Raw genomic sequence first — 21,489 nt, 5'->3', positions numbered from 1 at the left:
CAGAGCTACAAGGGACGGAATGTGGATCAGGGCCTGGCAGGATGACCATTAGTCTGTCAGATGGGCCCTCCAAGCCTCTGAAACAGCACTGCAGACAGCATCAATCATTCCCTTCTCTGCTTGTTTAAAAATGAAAGTGCAGCAGCAGGACCAAGCATCAGGTCTAAAAATATCAATAGGAACATTTCCACGGATGCTTCCTTTTGAGACCATATAAATAACCCACACAGGCTTCATACAGCTCCTGCCCTCCCCCCTGCCCCCCACCCATGGCTCTTGCTTCCAGCATCCTGTACTATTTCAAGCAGCACTGAATCCCCCCAGCACTTCTCTCCCTAGGGAGGTGGTAAGTGGGCCAGGCTCGGGCAAGTTGTCTTAGAGGAAAAGGATAAGACTAGAGGGAGGGCTGGGTGTGAGGCCCGACTTGCTGTATGTTATGTTTATTATTTATAATTTACACCCTAGTACTGCCAGAAGGATTTGTAGTGGTTTACACAATCACCCATACTTTCTCTCCAGAAATTAAAATTTAAAAAAAATTAATAAAAGCTAATCTTAAGCCATGCTGAAAAAGGTTCTTTCTCTTTGCATGTATGTCCTTGGCAGTGGGTGAACGAATTTTAAACACCAAATATGAGGGAAATAAGAGGATTAGGTAATAAGGCAGAATTAGGAAGTCAGCGTGGTTTATTTGGGTTGTCTGGATCCTCATTAAATATACTTCTTATGCTCCCCATCTCTTTGCTATGCAATATGTTGGAAAAGAAGGAAGATCTAAAATCAGTAATCTACATTTCCACCTTAGGAAACTAGAAAAAGAAGAGCAAATTAAATCCAAAGTAAGCAGAAGAAAAGAAATAATAAAAATTAGGGCAGAAATCAATAAAGTTCAACTAATCTATGACAAAGGAGGCAAGGATACACAATGGAGAAAAGACAGTCTCTTCAATAAGTGGTGCTGGGAAAACTGGACAGGTACATGTAAAAGAATGAAATTAGAACACTACCTAACACCTTATGCAAAAATAAACTCAGAATGGATTAAAGACCTAAATGTAAGACCAGGCACTATAAAACTCTTAGAGGAAAACATAGGAACACTATGTCAAACACATTTATGTCAAACACTCTGACATAAATCACAGCAAGATCCTTTTTGACCCACCTCCTAGAATAATGGAAATAAAAACAAAAATAAACAAATGGGACCTAATGAAACTTACAATCTTTTGCACAGCAAAGGAAACTATAAACAATATGAAAAGACAACCCTAGAATGGGAGAAAGTATTTGCAAATGAATCAACAAAGGATTAATCTCCAAATATATATAAACAGCTCATGCAGCTCAATATTAAAAAAACAACCCAATCAAAAAATGGGCAGGAGACCTAAACAGACATTTCTCCAAAGAAGACATACAGATGGCCAAGAAGCACATGAAAAGCTGCTCAACATCACTAATTAGAGAAATGCAAATCAAAACTACAAAGAGGTATCACCTCACAACAGTTAGAATGGGCATCATCAGAAAATCTACAAACAACAAATGCTGGAGAGGGTGTAGAGAAAAGGGAACCCTCTTGCACTGTTGGTGGGAATGTAAATTGATACAGCCACTATGGAGAACAGTACGGAGGTTCCTTAAAAAACTAAAAATAGGGCTTCCCTGGTGGCGCAGTGGTTGAGAGTCCGCCTGCCGATGCAGGGGACACGGGTTCGTGCCCCGGTCTGGGAAGATCCCACATGCCGCGGAGCGGCTGGGCCCGTGAGCCATGGCTGCTGAGCCTGCGCATCCGGAGCCTGTGCTCTGCAAGGGGAGAGGCCACAACAGTGAGAGGCCCGCCTACCGCAAAAAAAAAAAAAAAAAAAAAAAAAAAAAAAAACTAAAAATAGAATTACCATATGACCCAGCAATCCCACTACTGGGCATATACCCTGAGGAAATCATAATTCAAAAAGACACATGCACCCCAATGTTCACTGCAGCACTATTTACAATAGCCAGGACATGGAAGCAACCTAAATGCCCATCGACAGACGAATGGATAAAGACTATGTGGTACATATATACAATGGAATATTACTCAGCCATAATAGCGAACGAAATGGGGTCATTTGTAGAGATGTGGATGGACCTAGAGACTGTCATACAGAATGAGGCAAGTCAGAAAGAGAAAAACAAATATCGTATATTAATGTATATATGTGGAATCTAGAAAAATGGTACAAATGAACCAGTTTGCAAGTCAGAAATAGAGACACAGATGTAGAGAACAAATGTATGGACACCAAAGGAGGAAAGCGGGGTGGGGCAGTGGTGGGATGAACTGGGAGATTGGGATTGACATGTATACACTAGTATGTATAAAACTGATAATAAGAACCTGCTGTATAAAAAAATTAAAAAATATGTGAGAAAAAAAATAAATCAGTGAAAGTGAAAACAGGAAGTCAACAGAGAAAGTCAACAAAACCAAAAGCTGTTTCCTTTGCTATGTAGTTCATGCGGGTTCATCCACTAGCTTCCTTTACTTATCTCGAGGGCTCACATCCCTGACAGAAGCTTGGGTGTGCTGCCCCTGGTTCCTCTTCTGAGCCAACTCATCGTCCTCCCAGAAGAGGTAGCGGATGTAGAGAGTATCACTCCCTGCTAGGCTCACCAGCCTCCCAAGCTGTCAGTTGACTACATGAATAATCTCTGTGTAATCAGACCAGTGAAGATGAGGAGACAGGTGCATTTTAGCTGTTCCCTCCCAGATATGCTTTCTTGTTTAATCCAAATGAATGACTTTCCCCTCCCCACCTGGTAGATGCCTCAGGAATAGGGACCATGGGACAGTTGAGAATTTGCAGTACGCCTAATAAGTACCCTGTCTTTGGGCAAGGTAGGTGGTTTTATTCAGACAGAGGATGCCAGCACTTCCTTGAAGACCCATCAAGCTGATCTGATGAGTTCATCAAGGCTCCTCCCCCTTCCAGAGTTGACACTCCCCCCAGGCAGGTCCCCCACTGCCATCTGCAATCGAGCAACTTCTCTCTAAACTCTAAGCTAACCTTTTTCAGAGAAAAAACAAAAGCAACTCTTTATGACTCATACCGTTTTAATGACACCAACAGATGGTGACATTTCATCAATAACCCTTCTGCTTATAACCTACGGATTAGCTCCTTTCTCGATCTGCCAAAGTCACCAGGCAGGCAGTGCCCCTAGAATATAGCAGAAAATAATTGTCTGTTTAGATGCATAAGCTCTAAACATACTACTGGTCCAACGCAAACAATTAGCTATATTGTACGGCTTCCAAAAGCTGCATTTGAGGTTGCTGTTGCTAGGGCAGAAATGGATGAGGAGAAGAGATTGGGTCTCAGGCTGCACAAACAGTGCTCTCCATGGGGACTTCACGGCCTCTTGGGGACAAATCTTGCTATAGAGAAGTACAGGAGCCCAGAACCCTTCGGAGGATTCTAGAGGTGCCTGGGGAGCAAGGTTGTCAGCATATTTTAGGGGAAATTCTCTTTGTCTTTTTGCCAAGTGCAATCTCACTCTGGTTCAGTGGGCAACAGCTTGCAAGCTAGTTAGAGGAAAAAAATTCTGTTCCAAGTCTGGGGGCTTGATTTGCCTTTGCCCAAGCTGGGGCTGCTGGCATGCTCATTTGTCTCAGCCCCGGGAGAGGCTGGGCACTGCTTTTCCAGCTTTTCCTGGAGTTGTGGCATCCTGGCTTTGACCTTGCAACAATCCATCCTTACCTCCTAAAGCTTCTGCAGCATGTCTATAGAAAAAAAACAAGGTAAAATGATCCTGAAAAAATTCAAATGTCTCGTGATAGCTTAAGGTAGTTTGAGATCTACTGGGGTCTCCATAGAATCCCTAGAATTTTGTAAAACCAGGGCACCAATGATTGCTTTAGGGCCTTGTAATCTCTGACATGGTAAATCTGAGCCTAAGACATAACGACCGTAAGTTTCCACATTCTGGTTGTCTGATCTTGAAGGAGTCAGTGCAGCCTGGTGGGAAGAGCAGGTGGTGGAGAATCAGGAACCCTGGCTGCCGTTCTCTGCTCGAGCTTGGATTCTTTGGGTGGTGACCATGACCACCTGCAAGTATTCACTGAGTGCTTTTTAGGTAGAAAGCATTGCACTAAGTTCTGGGACTCTTGATTTGAAGGAGACTTGAATTTCAAAGGGCAGACAGAACAAATGGCTCCAAAGAATTTATTCTTTATCTAGTTACGGGGATGCTGGTAACAGCTTCTGCTTGTTCTCTAGTATCTATTATGCCTCTTACACGTTGAATTGTGTCTCCCCAAACTCATATTTTGAAGACCCAACCCCCAGGACCTTAGCTGTGACTGGAGATAGGGCCCTTAAAGAGGTGATTAAGTTAAAATGAGGCCATTAGGGCAGGTCTTAACCCAATACGACTGGTGTCCTCATAAGAATAGGATACTAGGACTCATGGAGAGACACCAGGGATGTGCATGCATGGAGGAAAGGCCGTGGGAGGACACAGCAAGAAGGCAGCCATCTGCAAGGAGAGGGGCCTCAGAGGAAAACAACCTGTAGACACCTTGATCTTGGATGTCCAGCCTCCGGAACTGTGAGGAAATAAAATTCGGTGGTTTAAGCCACCCAGCCTGTGGTATTTTGTTATAGCAGCCCTAGCAACCTAATATACTGCCCTCGTGCTTTAGTGATAGAAGGCCTACTTTTCCCTGGGTCTGGAATAAGGACTATTTCTAGCCTTCCTTGTAACAAGGTGTGGTCATGGGATGAAGTTCTGGCCAATGAGATGGAATGGGAAGTATTCTCTGCAACTTCTGGGATGTATCTTTAAAGGGTGGAGGTGTATCCTTCCTCACCCCTTCCTCCTTCTGGCTGCCAGGAATGGGGACATTTTGGCCAGAGCTTGAACAGCCATCTTAGACCATGAGGTGGAGAAATAGTATAAAAGGATCTGACCTCTGACACCCATCAAGAGCCATTCTAGCTCCGGGCTGCGTATAAAGACTTGGGAGAGACACAAAATTCTATCTTACTTAAGCTGTTGTTATTTTGGGGTTTTGGTTGCTCACAGTAGAACCTTATCCTGGCTGATCCAGTGTCCTCTTTATGAGGAATCAAGGGAGAAAAACCTTTCACATCTCAGCACTGGGAGAAGTCATGCTTCCTCTGAGAAACTGAGAAATCCGTGCATCAGGGAAATGATACTCTTTATTTTTTGGCACTGGGGAGTTCAGAGCCAAATTTGTAACCCTGTCCAGCAATCACAGCACTGGAATCTGCACTCACCTTACTCTAGTCTTACTCTCTTCCTTTCCTTTCCATCCTTTGCTGAATTTTCTCAAACTAGTCATTTTATCCCTTTACATCAGATGTATTTTTGCAAGCAGCCTGGAACCTTTGTGAAGGTGGGGCAGACCTAAAAATAAAACTCTGCAGTGGTCCAACAGAATTTTGGGGATAACTTTATGAGAGAGTGAGAGAGAGAGAGAGAGAGAGAGCGAAAGAGAGAGAGAGGGAGAGAGGGAGGGAGGGAGGGAGGGAGGGAGGGAGGGAGGGAGAGAGAGGGGTAAGATGTTACTGTACATGACAACACATGACAAATGGACAACTACCTTCTTGGATTCATTATCAATACTGAAGGTTGGAATCTGGAGGTCTGGCTATCAGAACACCTACAGATAGAAGAGAACAGTTCCAGGGGGCAGTTAGCACCTATTGGGAGGTCTCTGGAGCAATCAACCCTTTTTTTTTTTTTTTTTTTTTTTTTGCGTTACGCGAGCCTCTCACTGTTGTGGCCTCTCCTGTTGCGGAGCACAGGCTCCGGACACGCAGGCTCAGCGGCCATGGCTCACGGGCCCAGCCGCTCCACGGCACGTGGGATCCTCCCGGACCGGGGCACGAACCCGTGTCCCCTGCATCGGCAGGCGGACTCTCAACCACTGCGCCACCAGGGAAGCCCAGTCAACTCATTTTTATTTTCCTTTATCTAGTGAATGGGAGAAGTGGCAGCAGCCTGTCCATTTGTGGCCCGGCATTATGAGAATTGGTTCAGCTTCTTTGCACGTGCATCTTATACTATTTCCACTTGTGCCTCGTCTGGATGGTTTGCCCCAGAATAAACGTCAGGTTTCCATTGGAGGGGCTTGAGTTGGATTTATCAGTCCAGAAGTTGCATCTCCAGCCAGAAAAATATTTCTTGGAGGCAACTCAATTTCTTATTCTTGTCTGTGAAGGGCGCTGTGCAAGATTCCTGCGTGAAGGTGAGCCCAGTTTAATGAAATCTCTGCTGTCAGAGAATTAAAATGAACACCCAGGAGGCATCTGAAAATAGGCCATCTCTGAGTTCAGTTTTATTGATTGGTAATAACATCTCATCTCCAGTTCACAAGGAGCAAGCTCAGAGGATCACTTGCACCTGCCTAGCTCTCAACTCGGTGGGGTTTGATTCTTCTTTAACCCCCTCAAAAGGACCACTCAGTTCAGCACTCAGGAATGCCACCCCTTCCCACTGGAGAGTCCCTTCAGTGTGGCATGATGCTGGATAAGATGCAATGCCAGTACTTAGGTATCTCTGTTTTACCTCCACGTTGTTCAGTCACACAGATGCCCATATGAATGATCAAATGGGGCAAAGCTCATGGAGTGCGGTGCATGCTACGAATCCCCAACAAGACCCCGAAGCGCTGGGAGTGGGAAGAGACATCCATAAAAACATTCGCCGAGCCTGAGATATGAGGCTGGGTGGGTGCATCAAGAATATTGAAACTGTCACCCTCAACAAAAGCCACTAATAAAACACGTGTAAGGGCTTCCCTGGTGGTGCAGTGGTTGAGAGTCCACCTGCCGATGCAGGGGACGCGGGTTCGTGCCCTGGTCTGGGAAGATCCCACATGCCGCGGAGCGGCTAGGCCCGTGAGCCACAACTACTGAGCCTGCGCATCCAGAGCCTGTGCTCCACAAGGGGAGATGCCACAACAGTGAGAGGCCCGCATACCACAAAAAAACAAAAACAAAAACTAGCTATGTGACCCCAGGCAAATCAACGGAAATGCTGGAATAGCAGAAGAACACATACGTGTCACCTGTAAGGCATCTGGACCCGGTGCACCTCACCCCCTTTTAGGCCCCCAAAGTCCTTAAAAACCTTGTCATTGTGAAGCAGAACTTCTTTGTCCCCTGCAATGTTTTAATGTGGGACCACCTTCCTGTCCAAGAACTTGTCATTCATTTTATCATTTGGACACTGAATGATCATGAAAGACAAGCTGCAATCATATAGACCTCTGCAATTATCTAGTGTAGGAACTTTAGGGCCCCAGAATTTCAGAGCTGGAGGGGCCCTGGGTCATTGAGCACCCCCCCACCCCAATTGAGGACCCTAAGATGAAGTGACATGCTGAAGGAAGGTCACAGTGCCAGGCTCATTTCACTCCCAACCCAAGGCTCTTCCAAAATACCACATGGCCTCCCCTCCTCACTCCTAAAAAGTAGGTATGAATGTGCTTTATGTCCAATTACACTAGGTTTTCCAGCTTTTTGTAATAAATCAAATCTACTAAAACAAAAATGCTAGCTATGGCAAACACTAAGAATGTAATTGACATAATTTTGCTTGATTTTCTTGTGTCTAAAACTAACTTCTGGTGGTTTGGATGCCCCACGTTCTTGCAAAAGCTGATCAGAAACATCTGATTCTTGGATGCACTCTTCCTTTTCTTGAGTCTGCTATGGATGGAATATCTGTGTCTCTCCAAAATTCATATGATGAAATCCTAACCCCCAAGGTGATGATATTAAGAGGTGGGGTCTTTGGGAGGTGAGGTGATTAGGTCAGGGTGGCAGAGTCCTCATGATTGGGATTAGTGCCCTTATATATAACTGGGAAGCTAGCTTGCCCCTTCTGCCATATGAGGACACAGTGACTAAATGTCCGTCTATGAACCAGGAAAAAGGCTGTCACCAGACAATTGATCTTGGACTTCCGAGCCTCCAAAATTATGAGAAATAAGTTTCTGTTAATAAGCCACATAGTCTATGGTATTTTTGTTATACCATCCAGGGCAGCTTTGAAGGGGAAATGAAGGGCAGATCTGGGCGTGGGTGGAGAGAAGGAGCCATTGTGATGCTCTCTTCCCTCCTCTATCTCCTTGAGTGTTATCTCCAAGGAGCCAGGTACAAATTTAAAAATGAAATGTGGGTACTGATAAGATATCAAAGAATGTCAGGACTTCAAATACAGGTGAAAAAGAAAGACTTGTTCTTTAGCATCTCTATCCAAGAAAAAAGTGCAGAAATTTAGCCCAGGTTTGAAGTAGGAGGAGGTGACAATCAAGTACACCATAATGAGGGCTCGAGATTTTATGTGCATTTCATTGCTTGATGTCACCCCTGATTCCCATAACTGTGGATAATCATGTACTGGCTACTTCTAAAATGAGTATCTAGGGGACACTGGAGGAGATGGATTAAGCCCTTTACAATCATAAACTTTCCCGAGGCTAACTCCAGCAAGAAATGAAATAGGAGGCAGGTTATTTCCAGACTCCAGCATTCCGTGTTCCAAGGCCAGTGGAACCTCAGGGGAAGAATATGCACAAAAGAACAGCATCGTCTTGGAACAGGGACGATCTGCTTCTCCTCCTGCCTTCATCCTCTTTCATTATTGAAGCATTAAAAATACTCTCTTTGACAAAGGTGGCATGTTTTACTTTTCCAATTAGGTTTCCTTCGGAACTGATGAGAAGGTGTGTGCACCTGTACAAAGCGTACGTGGGAGGCTCCTAGAGAGAGAAGAAATCTTGAACGTGCCTCACCTAATGAAGGGATTGCTGGAGAAGAAGACCTACTTCTGCTCCAGAACGTTCTTTTACAATGTGACTGCTGTTACAGAATTAACTGAGATAGTCCAGGAAAAGCACCTAGAACTGTGCTTGGGACAGAGTAAACAGTCAATAAACATTAGTTATATTATGTTTAACAAATGGTTAGGAGAAGAATTTCTTCAAAGACATCCAGGAGAGAGAAGTTTAACTAGGTGACTTATGATACTTCCAAGCAATAAAATTCTATAATTCAATTTTTTTCATGTGGAAGTGGAAACTGCAATAATTGTGTTCCCCATCTATCCATTCATCCAACATTTACTGAGCATTCATGGACTACTGTGATGGCAACAATCTAATTTACTTTCCACTTTGGTAAGAGGAATAAACAGAAGGCCTTTGTAAATAAGATGAAAGTGGAATTTACTTTCCACTTTGGTAAGAGGAATAAACAGAAGGCCTTTGTAAATAAATTCCATAGCCCTAAGGAGAAAATGCTCTTTTATTTCAGTAGATGGGCTGTAAGTAGACTTTCTATCTGAAACAAAGCTTCCAAGCAGACTCATAATATTGTGACACCTTGATTCTGTCTTTTGAGCAGAGCTAAAACAACACTAGTTGGAGCTCTCAAAAATGCACATTCACACTTGAATACAGTGAAAGGCTCTGAAATCAACATCTGTTTGGCAAGTAGAAGGTGCCTTCCAAGAAACGTTCCATGGAGTGCTTTACTACAAAGGAAATCTATTCAAGAAGGAGATTTTTTAAAGAGATAAATATCCATATGGTCAGCGTATTAGTCTGCTTGGGCTGCCATAACAAAACACCATAGACTGGGTGGCTTGAGCAGTAGATATTTATTATAAACTCCCACCATAAATATCAGCTGGCTCAGGGACAGTAAGTGGTTTTCATCTCATCTCCATTTTTTTTCCTGAAGTGGTTGGCCAATTAGTGGGGTCAACATACCAGCAGCCTTCATTTTGTCTAATACAGAGCTAGAACACTGTGCTTGAAATTCAAAATATTGATCCATAAAAATCTCATTACTAGGTGGTGGATCATTTTGTCTTACAGACCCAGAGACCTATACTCAAAACATCTGAGTGAAAATGAATTCTTGGGACCCCAGAGCTATCGTTCAGGACTTGCCAAACAAGGTGTGTATGAGTCATTTTGAGTACAAACTCAGAGTTCTGGGATGGGTCAGCTAAGGGCTCTAGGGACAACTTCATTTGCCATTTGCCTTTCCTCTTTTTTATTTTATTTTTTGCAGTATGTGGGCCTCTCACTGTTGTGGCCCCTCCTGTTGCGGAGCACAGGCTCCGGACACGCAAGCTCAGCGGCCATGGCTCAGGGGCCCAGCCGCTCCGCGGCATGCGGGATCCTCCCGGACCGGGGCATGAACCCGGGTCCCCTGCATCGGCAGGCGGACTCTCAACCACTGCGCCACCAGGGAAGCCCTGCCTTTCCTCTTTAAAAAGGTAATAAAACCAGGAGAGCCAGGAAGAAAAACTGTTAGACACAATGATGGAAGACCAGAGTCGTGTTTGGAAAAGTTCAGTTACTCAACTCTAAGATGAATCCTATTATGAACAGAGTGTTTGTCCCTCCAAAATTCACATGCTGAAGCCCTAACCCTCAGTGTGGGTGTATTTGGAGATGGGGCTTCTAAGGAAGTAATTAAGGTTAAATGATGTCATAAGAGTAAGCCCCTGGTCTGATAGGATTAGTGTCCTTGTGAGAACAGACACCAGAGAGCACTCCCCTGCTCCTTTCTCTTTCCACCCACACCCTTTTGTGTAGGAAAGGCTCTGTGAGGACAGAGAGAGAAGAAAACCAACTGCAAGCCAGAAGGAGAGCCCTTGCCTGAAACGGAATTGGCCAAAACCTTGATCTTAGACTTCCAGCTTCCAGGACTGTAAGAAAATAAATTTCTGTTGTTTAAACTACCTGTGATTTTTTTGTTATGGCAGCCCGAGTGGACTTATACACACTGTCCATATGGATATTTATCTTTTTAAAATATCTTATTTTTGAATCCTTTTGTGTTTTTTTTGGCTTTGAAAATAAAGTGTTCACTTGCTATAATTTATTTTTAAATCACCGTTTCACTCATTCTTTACTGAGTCTTTGAGAACTCTCTTTTTGTTCTCTGAGTTTCTCAATGTCTTTGTGCTTGCATTATTTACCAATATCCTTCATCTCTCGACTCAGTTTTTAATCTCTGTGTTTCTATCACTTATCTCTTTCCAAGAGATAAGAGATAAGTCAAGAAGAGGTCAGTCAAAAAGCATCTCTTTTTGGAAGGCAGCACCATCTGAGACATCTGTATTGCCTTCTGTGGGGACCTCCTGAACCAACAGAGCTAACATTTATGTAGCATACAGATTTTTTAAAAAGTGATTAATCTCTGCCTGTTTAGCAGTAGGAAATAATTCCCCCCCTTAAAATACCATTTTATGGGAGACTTCCGGGGAAGATGGCGGAAGAGTAAGACGCGGAGATCACCTTCCTCCCCACAGATACACCAGAAAAACATCTACACGTGGAACAACTCCTACAGAACACCTACTGAACGCTGGCAGAAGACCTCAGACCTCCCAAAAGGCAAGAAACCCCCCACGTACCTGGGTAGGGCAAAAGAAAAAAGAATAAACAGAGACAAAATGATAGGGGCGGGACCTGCACCAGTGGTGGGGAGCCGTGAGGAGGAAAGGTTTCCACACACTAGGAAGCCCCTTCGCGGGCGGAGACTGCGGGTGGCGGAGTGGGGAAAGCTTCGGAGTCGCAGAGGAGAGCACAGCAACAGGGGTGCGGAGGGCAAAGCGGAGAGATTCCCGCACAGAGGATCAGTGCCTACCAGCACGCACCAGCCTGAGAGGCTTGTCTACTCGCCCGCCGGAGTGGGCGGGGCTGGGAGCTGAGGCTCGGGCTTCGGTCGGAGCGGAGGGAGAGGACTGGGGTTGGCGGCGTGAACACAGACTGCAGGGGGTTAGTGCGCCACGGCTAGCTGTGAGGGAGTCCGGGAAAAAGTCTGGACCTGCCGAAGAGGCAAGAGACTTTTTCTTCCCTCTTTGTTTCCTGGGGTGCGAGGAGAGGGGATTAAGAGCTCTGCTTAAAGGAGCTCCAGAGACGGGCGCGAGCCGCAGCTATCAGCGCGGACCCCAGAGACCGGCGTGGGACGCTGGGGCTGCTGCTGCCGCCACCAAGAGGCCTGTGTGCGAGCGCAGGTCACTGTCCACGCCCCCCTTCCGGGGAGCCTGTGCAGCCCACCGCTGCCAGGGTCCCGTGATCCAGGGACGGCTTCCCCGGGAGAGCGCACGGCGCGCCTTGGGCTGGTGCAACGTCACGCTGGCCTCTGCCGCTGCAGGCTCGCCCCGCACTCCGTACCCCTCCCTCCCCCGGGCCTGAGTGAATCAGAGTCCCCGAAGCGGCTGCTCCTTTAACCCTGTCCTGTCTGAGCGAAGAACAGACGGCCTCCGGCGACCTACACGCAGAGGCGGGGTCAAATCCAAAAATGAGACCCGGGAGTTGTGAGAACAAAGAAGAGAAAGGGAAATCTCTCCCAGGAGCCTCGGAAGCAGCGGATTAAAGCTCCACAATCAACTTGATGTACCCTGCATCTGTGGAATACATGAATAGACAATGAAACATCCCAAATTGAGGAGGTGGACTTGGAGAGCAAGATTTATGATTTTTTCCCCTTTTCCTCTTTTTCCATGTGGATGAAAGGCTCTTGGTGCTGCAGCCAGGAGCCAGTGCTGTGCCTCTGAGGTGAGACAGCCAACTTCAGGACACTGGTCCACAAGAGACCTCCCAGCTCCACATAATATCAAATGGCGAAAATCTCCCAGAGATCTCCATCTCAACACCAGCACCCAGCTTCACTCAACGACCAGCAAGCTACAGTGCTGGACACCCTATGCCAAACAACTAGAAACCCAGGAACACAACCCCACCCATTAGCAGAGAGGCTGCCTAAAATCATCATAAGTCCACAGACACCCCAAAACACACCACCAGACGAGGACCTGTCCACCAGAAAGACAAGATCCAGCCTCATCCACCAGAACACAGGCACTAGTCTCCTCCACCAGGAAGCCTACACAACCCACTGAACCAACCTTAGCCACTGGGGACAGACACCAAAAACAACGGGAACTATGAACCTGCAGCCTGCAAAAAGGAGACTTCAAACACAGTAAGATAAGCAAAATGAGACGACAGAAAAACACACAGCAGGTGAAGGAGCAAGATAAAAACCCACCAGACCTAACAAATGAAGAGGAAATAGGCAGTCTACCTGAAAACGAATTCAGAATAATGATAGTAAAGATGATCCAAAATCTTGGAAATAGAATAGACAAAATACAAGAAACATTTAACAAGGACCTAGAAGAACTAAAGATGAAACAAGCAATGATGAACAACACAATAAATGAAATTAAAAATACTCTAGATGGGATCAATAGCAGAATAACTGAGGCAGAAGAACGGATAAGTGACGTGGAAGATAAAATTGTGGAAATAACTACTGCAGAGCAGAAGAAAGAAAAAAGAATGAAAAGAACTGAGGACAGTCTCAGAGACCTCTGGGACAACATTAAACACACCAACATTTGAATTATAGGGCTTCCAAAAGAAGAAGAGAAAAAGAAAGGGACTGAGAAAATACTTGAAGAGATTATAGTTGAAAACTTCCCTAATATGGGAAAGGAAATACTTAAGCAAGTCCAGGAGGCACAGAGAATCCCATACAGAATAAATTCAAGGAGAAATATGCCAAGACACATATTAATCAAACTGTCAAAAATTAAATACAAAGAAAACATATTAAAGCAGCAAGGGAAAAACAACAAATAACACACAAGGGAATCCCCATAAGGTTAACAGCTGATCTTTCAGCAGAAACTCTGCAAGCCAGAAGGGACTGGCAGGACATATTTAAAGTGATGAAGGAGAAGAACCTGCAACCAAGATTACTCTAGCCAGCAAGGATCTCATTCAGATTGGATGGAGAAATTAAAACCTTTACAGACAAGCAAAAGCTGAGAGAGTTTAGCACCACCGAACCAGCTTTACAACAAATGCTAAAGGAACTTCTCTAGGCAAGATACACAACAGAAGGAAAAGACCTACAATAACAAACCTGCAACAATTAAGAAAATGGGAATAGGAACATACATATTGATAATTATCAATTATTGATAATTACCTTAAATGTAAATGGACTAAATGCTCCCACCAAAAGACACAGATTGGCTGAATGGATACAAAAACAAGACCCATATATATGCAGTCTACAAGACACCCACTTCAGACCTAGAGACACATACAGACTGAAAGTAAGGGGATGGAAAAAGATATTCCATGCAAATGGACACCAAAAGAAAGCTGGAGTAGCAATTCTCATATCAGACAAAATAGACTTTAAAATAAAGACTATTAGAAGAGACAAAGAAGGACACTACATAATGATCAAGGGATCGATCCAAGAAGAAGATATAACAATTGTAAATATTTATGCACCCAACAAAGGAGCACCTCAATACATAAGGCAAATACTAACAACCATAAAAGGGGAAATCGACAGTAACACATTCATAGTAGGGGAATTTAACACCTCACTTTCACTTTTTTTGGACAGATCATCCAAAATGAAAGTAAATAAGGAAACACAAGCTTTAAATGATACATTAAACAAGATGGACTGAATTGATATTTATAGGACATTCCATGCAAAAACAACAGAATACACATTTTTCTCAAGTGCTCATGGAACATTCTCCAGGATGGATCATATCTTGGGTCACAAATCAAACCTTGGTAAATTTAAGAAAATTGAAATTGTATCAAGTATCTTTTCCGACCACAACGCTATGAGACTAGATATCATTTACAGGAAAAGATCTGTAAAAAATACAAACACATGGAGGCTAAACAATACACTACTTAATAACGAAGTGATCACTGAAGAAATCAAAGAGGAAATAAAAACATACCTAGAAACAAATGACAATGGAGACACGATGACCCAAAACAAGCAAAAGCAGTTCTAAGGGGGAAGTTTATAGCAATACAATCCCACCTTAAGAAACAGGAAACATCTCGAATAAACAACCTGACTTTGCACCTAAAGCAATAAGAGAAGGAAGAACAAAAATACCCCAAAGTTAGCAGAAGGAAAGAAATCATAAAAATCAGATCAGAAATAAATGAAAAAGAAATGAAGGAAACAATAGCAAAGATCAATAAAACTAAAAGCTGGTTCTTTGAGAAGATAAACAAAATTGATAAACCATTAGCCAGACTCATCAAGACAAAAAGGGAGAAGACTCAAATCAATAGAATTAGAAATGAAAAAGGAGAAGTAACAACTGACACTGCAGAAATACAAAACATCATGAGAGATTACTACAAGAAACTCTATGCCAATAAAATGGACAACCTGGAAGAAATGGACAAATTCTTAGAAATGCACAACCTGCTAAGACTGAATCAGGAAGAAATGGAAAATATGAACAGACCAATCACAAGCACTGAAATTGAAACTGTGATAAAATATCTTCCAACAAACAAAAGCCCAGGACCAGATGGCTTCACAGGCGAACTCTGTCAAACATTTAGAGAAGAGCTAACACCTATCCTTCTTAAACTCTTCCAAAATATAGCAGAGGGAGGAACACTGCGAAACTCATTCTACGAGGCCACCATCATCTTGATACCAAAACCAGACAAGGATGTCACAAAGAAAGAAAACTACAGGCCAATATCACTTATGAACATAGATGCAAAAATCCTCAACAAAATGCTAGCAAACAGAATCCAACAGCACATTAAAAGGATCATACACCATGATCAAGTGGGGTTTATTCCAGGAATGCAAGGATTCTTCAATATACGCAAATCAATCAATGTGATACACCATATTAACAAATTGAAGAAGAAAAACCATATGATCATCTCAATAGATGCAGAGAAAGCTTTCAACAAAATTCAACACCCATTTATGATAAAAACCCTGCAGAAAGTAGGCATAGAGGGCACTTTCCTCAACATAATAAAGGCCATATATGACAAACCCACAGCCAACATCGTCCTCAATGGTGAAAAACTGAAAGCATTTCCACTAAGATCAGGAACAAGACAAGGTTGCCCACTCTCACCACTCTTATTCAACATAGTTTTGGAAGTTTTAGCCACAGCAATCAGAGAAGAAAAGCAAATAAAAGGAATCCAAATCAGAAAAGAAGAAGTAAAGCTGTCATTGTTTGCAGATGACATGATACTATACATAGAGAATCCTAAAGATGCTACCAGATAACTACTAGAGCTAATCAATGAATTTGGTAAAGTAGCAGGATACAAAATTAATGCACAGAAATCTCTTGCATTCCTATACACTAATGATAAAAAATCTGAAAGTGAAATCAAGAAAACACTCCCATTTACCATTGCAAAAAAAAGAATAAAATATCTAGGAATAAACCTACCTAAGGAGACAAAAGACCTGTGTGCAGAAAATTATAAGACACTGATGAAAGAAATTAAAGATGATACAAATAGATGGAGAGATATACCATGTTCTTGGATTGGAAGAATCAACATTGTGAAAATGACTGTACTACCCAAAGCAATCTACAGATTCAATGCAATCCCTATCAAACTACCACTGGCATTTTTCACAGAACTAGAACAAAAAATTTCACAATTTGTATGGAAACACAAAAGATCCCGAATAGCCAAAGCAATCTTTAGAATGAAAAACGGAGCTGGAGGAATCAGGCTCCCTGACTTCAGACTATACTACAAAGCTACAGTAATGAAGACAGTGTGGTACTGGCACAAAAACAGAAAGATAGATCAATGGAACAGGATAGAAAGCCCAGAGATAAACCCATGCACATATTGTCACCTTATCTTTGATAAAGGAGGCAGAAATGTACAGTGGAGAAAGGACAGCCTCTTCAACAAGTGGTGCTGGGAAAACTGGACAGGGACATGTAAAAGTATGAGATTAGATCACTCCCTAACACCATACACAAAAATAAGCTCAAAATGGATTAAAGACCTAAATGTAAGGCCAGAAACTATCAAACTCTTAGAGGAAAACATAGGCAGAACACTCTATGACATAAATCACAGCAAGATCCTTTTTGACCCACCTCCTAGAGAAATGGAAATAAAAACAAAAATAAACAAAAGGAACCTAATGAAACTTCAAAGCTTTTGCACAGCAAAGGAAACCATAAACAAGACCAAAAGACAACCCTCAGAATGGGAGAAAATATTTGCAAATGAAGCAACTGACAAAGGATTAATCTCCAAAATTTATAAGCAGCTCATGCAGCTTAATAACAAAAAAAACAAACAACCCAATCCAAAAATGGGCAGAAGACCTAAACAGACATTTCTCCAAAGAAGATATACAGACTGCCAACAAACACATGAAAGAATGCTCAACATCATTATTCATTAGAGAAATGCAAATCAAAACTACATTGAGATATCATCTCACACTAGTCAGAGTGGCCATCATCAAAAAATCTAGAAACAATAAATGCTGGAGAGGGTGTGGAGAAAAGGGAACACTCTTGCACTGCTGGTGGGAATGTGAATTGGTACAGCCACTATGGAGAACAGTATGGAGGTTCCTTAAAAAACTACAAATAGAACTACCATATGACCCAGCAATCCCACTACTGGGCATATACCCTGAGGAAACCATAATTCCAAAGGAGTCATGTATCAAATTGTTCATTGCAGCTCTATTTCCAATAGCCCTGAGATGGAAACAACCTAAGTGTCCATCATCGGATGAATGGATATAGAAGATGTGGCACATATATACAATGGAATATTACTCAGCCATAAAAAGAAACGAAATTGAGCTATTTGTAATGAGGTGGATAGACCTAGAGTCTGTCATACAGAGTGAAGTAAGTCAGAAAGAGAAAGACAAATACCGTATGCTAACACATATATATGGAATTTAAGAAAAAAAATGTCATGAAGAACCTAGGGGTAAAACAGGAATAAAGACACAGACCTACTAGAGAATGGACTTGAGGATATGGGGAGGGGGAAGGGTAAGCTGTGACAAAGTGAGAGAGAGGAATGGACATATATAAACTACCAAACGTAAGGTAGATAGCTAGTGGGAAGCAGCCGCAAAGCACAGGGAGATCATATCGGTACTTTGTGACCACCTGGAGGGGTGGGTTAGGGAGGGTGGGAGAGAGGGAGATGCAGGAGGGAAGGGATATGGGAACAGATGTATATGTATAACTGATTCATTTTGTTATAAAGCAGAAACTAACACACCACTGTGAAGCAATTATACTCCAATAAAAAATGCATTCTAAAAAAAAACATCTTATGGTTTGTTTTACATATAGATGGAAAAAAATCTAGCATCAAGAACTTAGCATATTAAATACAAAATGATAAGGTTTCACTCAGCAGTGGCAACCTGAAAAAACTTCATCTGCTTCTCCATGACTTTGAATTGAAACCAAGATTTCAAAATATTTTGCTGTGAGTGATGAAGCTGTCTGGACCTAAGTTTTCCAAGAAGCCAAGAAACCATTTTTTATTAATGTAAAATGGCTTTTGGAGAGTCTGGTGAAAGGCAATTACTTTCCTTCACTTTGCATTTTGCCCAAATAATTCTGAGGTGCAACCTACGGACAAGATGTATTTCTTTCTGTATTGCTATTTTAAACTGGTTTTTGTATAGTTTTCATGGGCTTCGTAAATCCTGCTGATACAAATCGTAAAAGATTCGTCAACATAAAAGCTACAATTCAAAAGTCATTCTCATCGTTTTATCATCAACTGGATTACAATTACTCATAGGAACAGTAATATTAATGTTGGTATTTTTTTCAGGGATAGTCAGCTCTTAATGTATCTTATGTGAATAATTAATAGACTTTCTTCAAACTACTTCAGAAAGCACAATGACAAATGGTGTTATTAACAGTAAGATTCTAAGTGAAGTTATAATTCTCTGTCAATATTCAAATTTAGGCAGAAACCCAAGAGTCAGATCTATTTCATTTTCAAGTGTGGTCAAAAGGCCTCTGAGTGCATCTTAAGCAGTTGGTAAATATTGTACAGGTCATCAAATATAGGAACTAGATCTCAACTTTTCCTTAAAAAATATATGTATAGATTGAAAGGAAAAAATGTTATCTCCTCCAGAAATGGAACCCATGTACTAAGGCCTGGTAGGTAAAACACTGTAATTTTTGCTTTTTTCTATAGTTTGTATTAGCTTTTCTCAGATACTAATAAGTTTCTTGGCTTGGACCTTGCAAACTCCAGTCTGATGAAGAATCTTTGGATATTCTTTTTCTTTCACAAGAGAAAGGCCTTGCCCTCTCTCCCCAGTACTGCCCTTGTGCTCTGGCTGTGTCAGACACAGAGATCCAGCCCCACTTTCCACTATATTCTGCTTTCCTCCATTTCTTGAGTGCCAGAATCCTCTTATTATGCTTCACCAATGTTCCAAGAGATTGAAAAATCTCATCAATAGTGGGAAATTCGGTCCTTAGCTGTTTTTAAACTTTCAAAATGGTGGATCTGGCTATTCCACCTTAATCATTTAGAAGAGATACTTGCTCTTTGAATAACAGGAAGATTTGAGGTTGGAAAGGCCTCTATTAAAACTTACTACGGCTAAGAAAGTACATGTTTACTAACTAAAGGTAATATTTTAGGAAGAAAGACATCATATGGATTCTAGGTCCCATCTGCTTGGATAATCTTGGAAATATTATCAGAGCTAATGTTTTGGACCAATGTTTATTATGAAGTCTTTCTATGGAGCTTTAAAATCACAGCTGTAACTTTAAATGACAACAATAATCCAAAACAAACTGCTGTCTTTGACAACAACACTTTTTTACCACCCTCAGAGATGCACAAATTTAATAGTAGAGAAATATCTTTGTGCATTTTATTTTATTTTTCTTAAGAGAAATCTAAGCTTACAATCACATCCATCATCTTTCCCTACTCATCCTTTACTTAGTCACATAATACCCAACTATTTTTATCAGCACTATGAGAGCAGATCTTAAAAACCATACTGAGTTTAGGTGAGGACGAATGCTAGACTGGGGAGAAATAAGTCAGGGTTGAAATCCCAAAGGGAGAAAGGAAGGGCTTAATATAGCAAGATGATATTTAAGTTGTAAAGTGAGAAAAAAAGAAAAAAGTCTGCATTTTATATATTTTCTATCTATCATCTATCTATCTATCAGTACATGTATGTTTGTGTGAGTATATGTGTGTGTGTGTGTATACACACACACACACACACGCACATACATATTCTTTTTTCCTAGGAATGCGATTATCTTAAATAAGTCTGTTTGCCCACTGGTGCATCTGGGCAACTCTTAACCAAAGCAAAGACCATCTGGATTTCCCTAAGGACAGAGAGAAGTCTCAGAGGTGAAATGAAATAAAAGCTGCAACACATAAAAAGCATAATACAAGAAAAAAAAGTTAGATTTTCAGATTCCAGAATCTAAGAAGTTTGCAAGGCATTTCCCCTCCTACCCTTTCACTGCATGTATGTAAAGAGTTTGGATGTGTCGTGTCTGGAGGACTGTGACGCAGCAAGGCAGGCAGCTTCCCTGAGCAAGCTGGCCACATGCAGTCACCTGGCTGTTGTCTAGACTGGCAAAATTAAAATGTAAGAAAATGCTGGGTTCTGAGTGGGAGAGAATATATCTTAGAATTGTTTTTCAAACCTGGATAAATTTCCAACATTGAAAATTTAGAAGGCTGGTAAATTCTCAGTGACAGCTCAAATCAGTTCTGCTAGAATTGACAGCCTTTGGTTAGCAGGTATTGGGAGAAGATAATAGCACTAAGCTGTTCGAAACGTCAAATTATTTCTTGGTTCCACAAAATATACAAATGAAGCAGAAAACCTCCTGCAAAGGGGCTTCCTTGGTAAGAGAGAGTATTTTTTTTTTTTTTTTTTTTTTTTTTTGCGGTACGCGGGCCTCTCACTGTTGTGGCCTCTCCCGTTGCGGAGCACAGGCTCCGGACGCGCAGGCCCAGCGGCCATGGCTCACGGGCCCAGCCGCTCCGCGGCATATGGGATCCTCCCAGACCGGGGCACGAACCCGTATCCCCTGCATCGGCAGGCGGACTCTCAACCACTGCGCCACCAGGGAGGCCCAAGAGAGAGTATTTTAAAGTGCTCTTCATTGCCAGTGTAAAGTCTGGACAGAAGGAAGGTCTCAGAGCTGAGGTGTCTGTGTAAAATTAGTTCATTGGTAAACAGGGTTTTGAAAACAGCAGGTTAATTACACGAGACAGGTTAAACTCTCAGGAGAGAATCAGCAGTGAGTGTGTGGTGTGTGGGGCTCATCATTTCCATTAATAAAGTCGAGATGCACACCTCATTCCTCCTGGAGCCTGATAAAAATACAACTGGGAAAGAAAGAAGACCAACACAATACAAAGGCATTGAATCCTTTCTGTGAAGTTGTGCTTTGGGTGGCCTGAGTGTCCTGATTTCACACCTTTTTTTCTGACTCTGGAATCACAGCCTTAATTTACCGTGTTACCCAGTTTTTCCAGCCTTGAAACTCAAGCATCACCCACAGCTGCTTTTTCTTGTTATGCTCTGTGAC

The 21,489-nt window shown here is 42.3% G+C and overlaps 1 protein-coding gene across 1 annotated transcript in view; it reads right to left on the bottom strand.

The window, feature by feature from the left end:
- Positions 1-21,489, bottom strand: part of SLC24A2 (solute carrier family 24 member 2) — a 245,936-nt gene that overhangs the window by 21,516 nt on the left and 202,931 nt on the right. The gene's annotated exons all lie outside the window — the stretch shown is intronic.

The sequence above is a fragment of the Mesoplodon bidens genome (assembly GCF_964165515.1).
Source record: "Mesoplodon bidens genome assembly, chromosome: 6".
NCBI classification, from domain to species: Eukaryota; Metazoa; Chordata; class Mammalia; order Artiodactyla; family Ziphiidae; genus Mesoplodon; species Mesoplodon bidens.
Note: the sequence above shows the minus strand (reverse complement) of the source record. Positions and strands in the feature narration are given on the sequence as shown.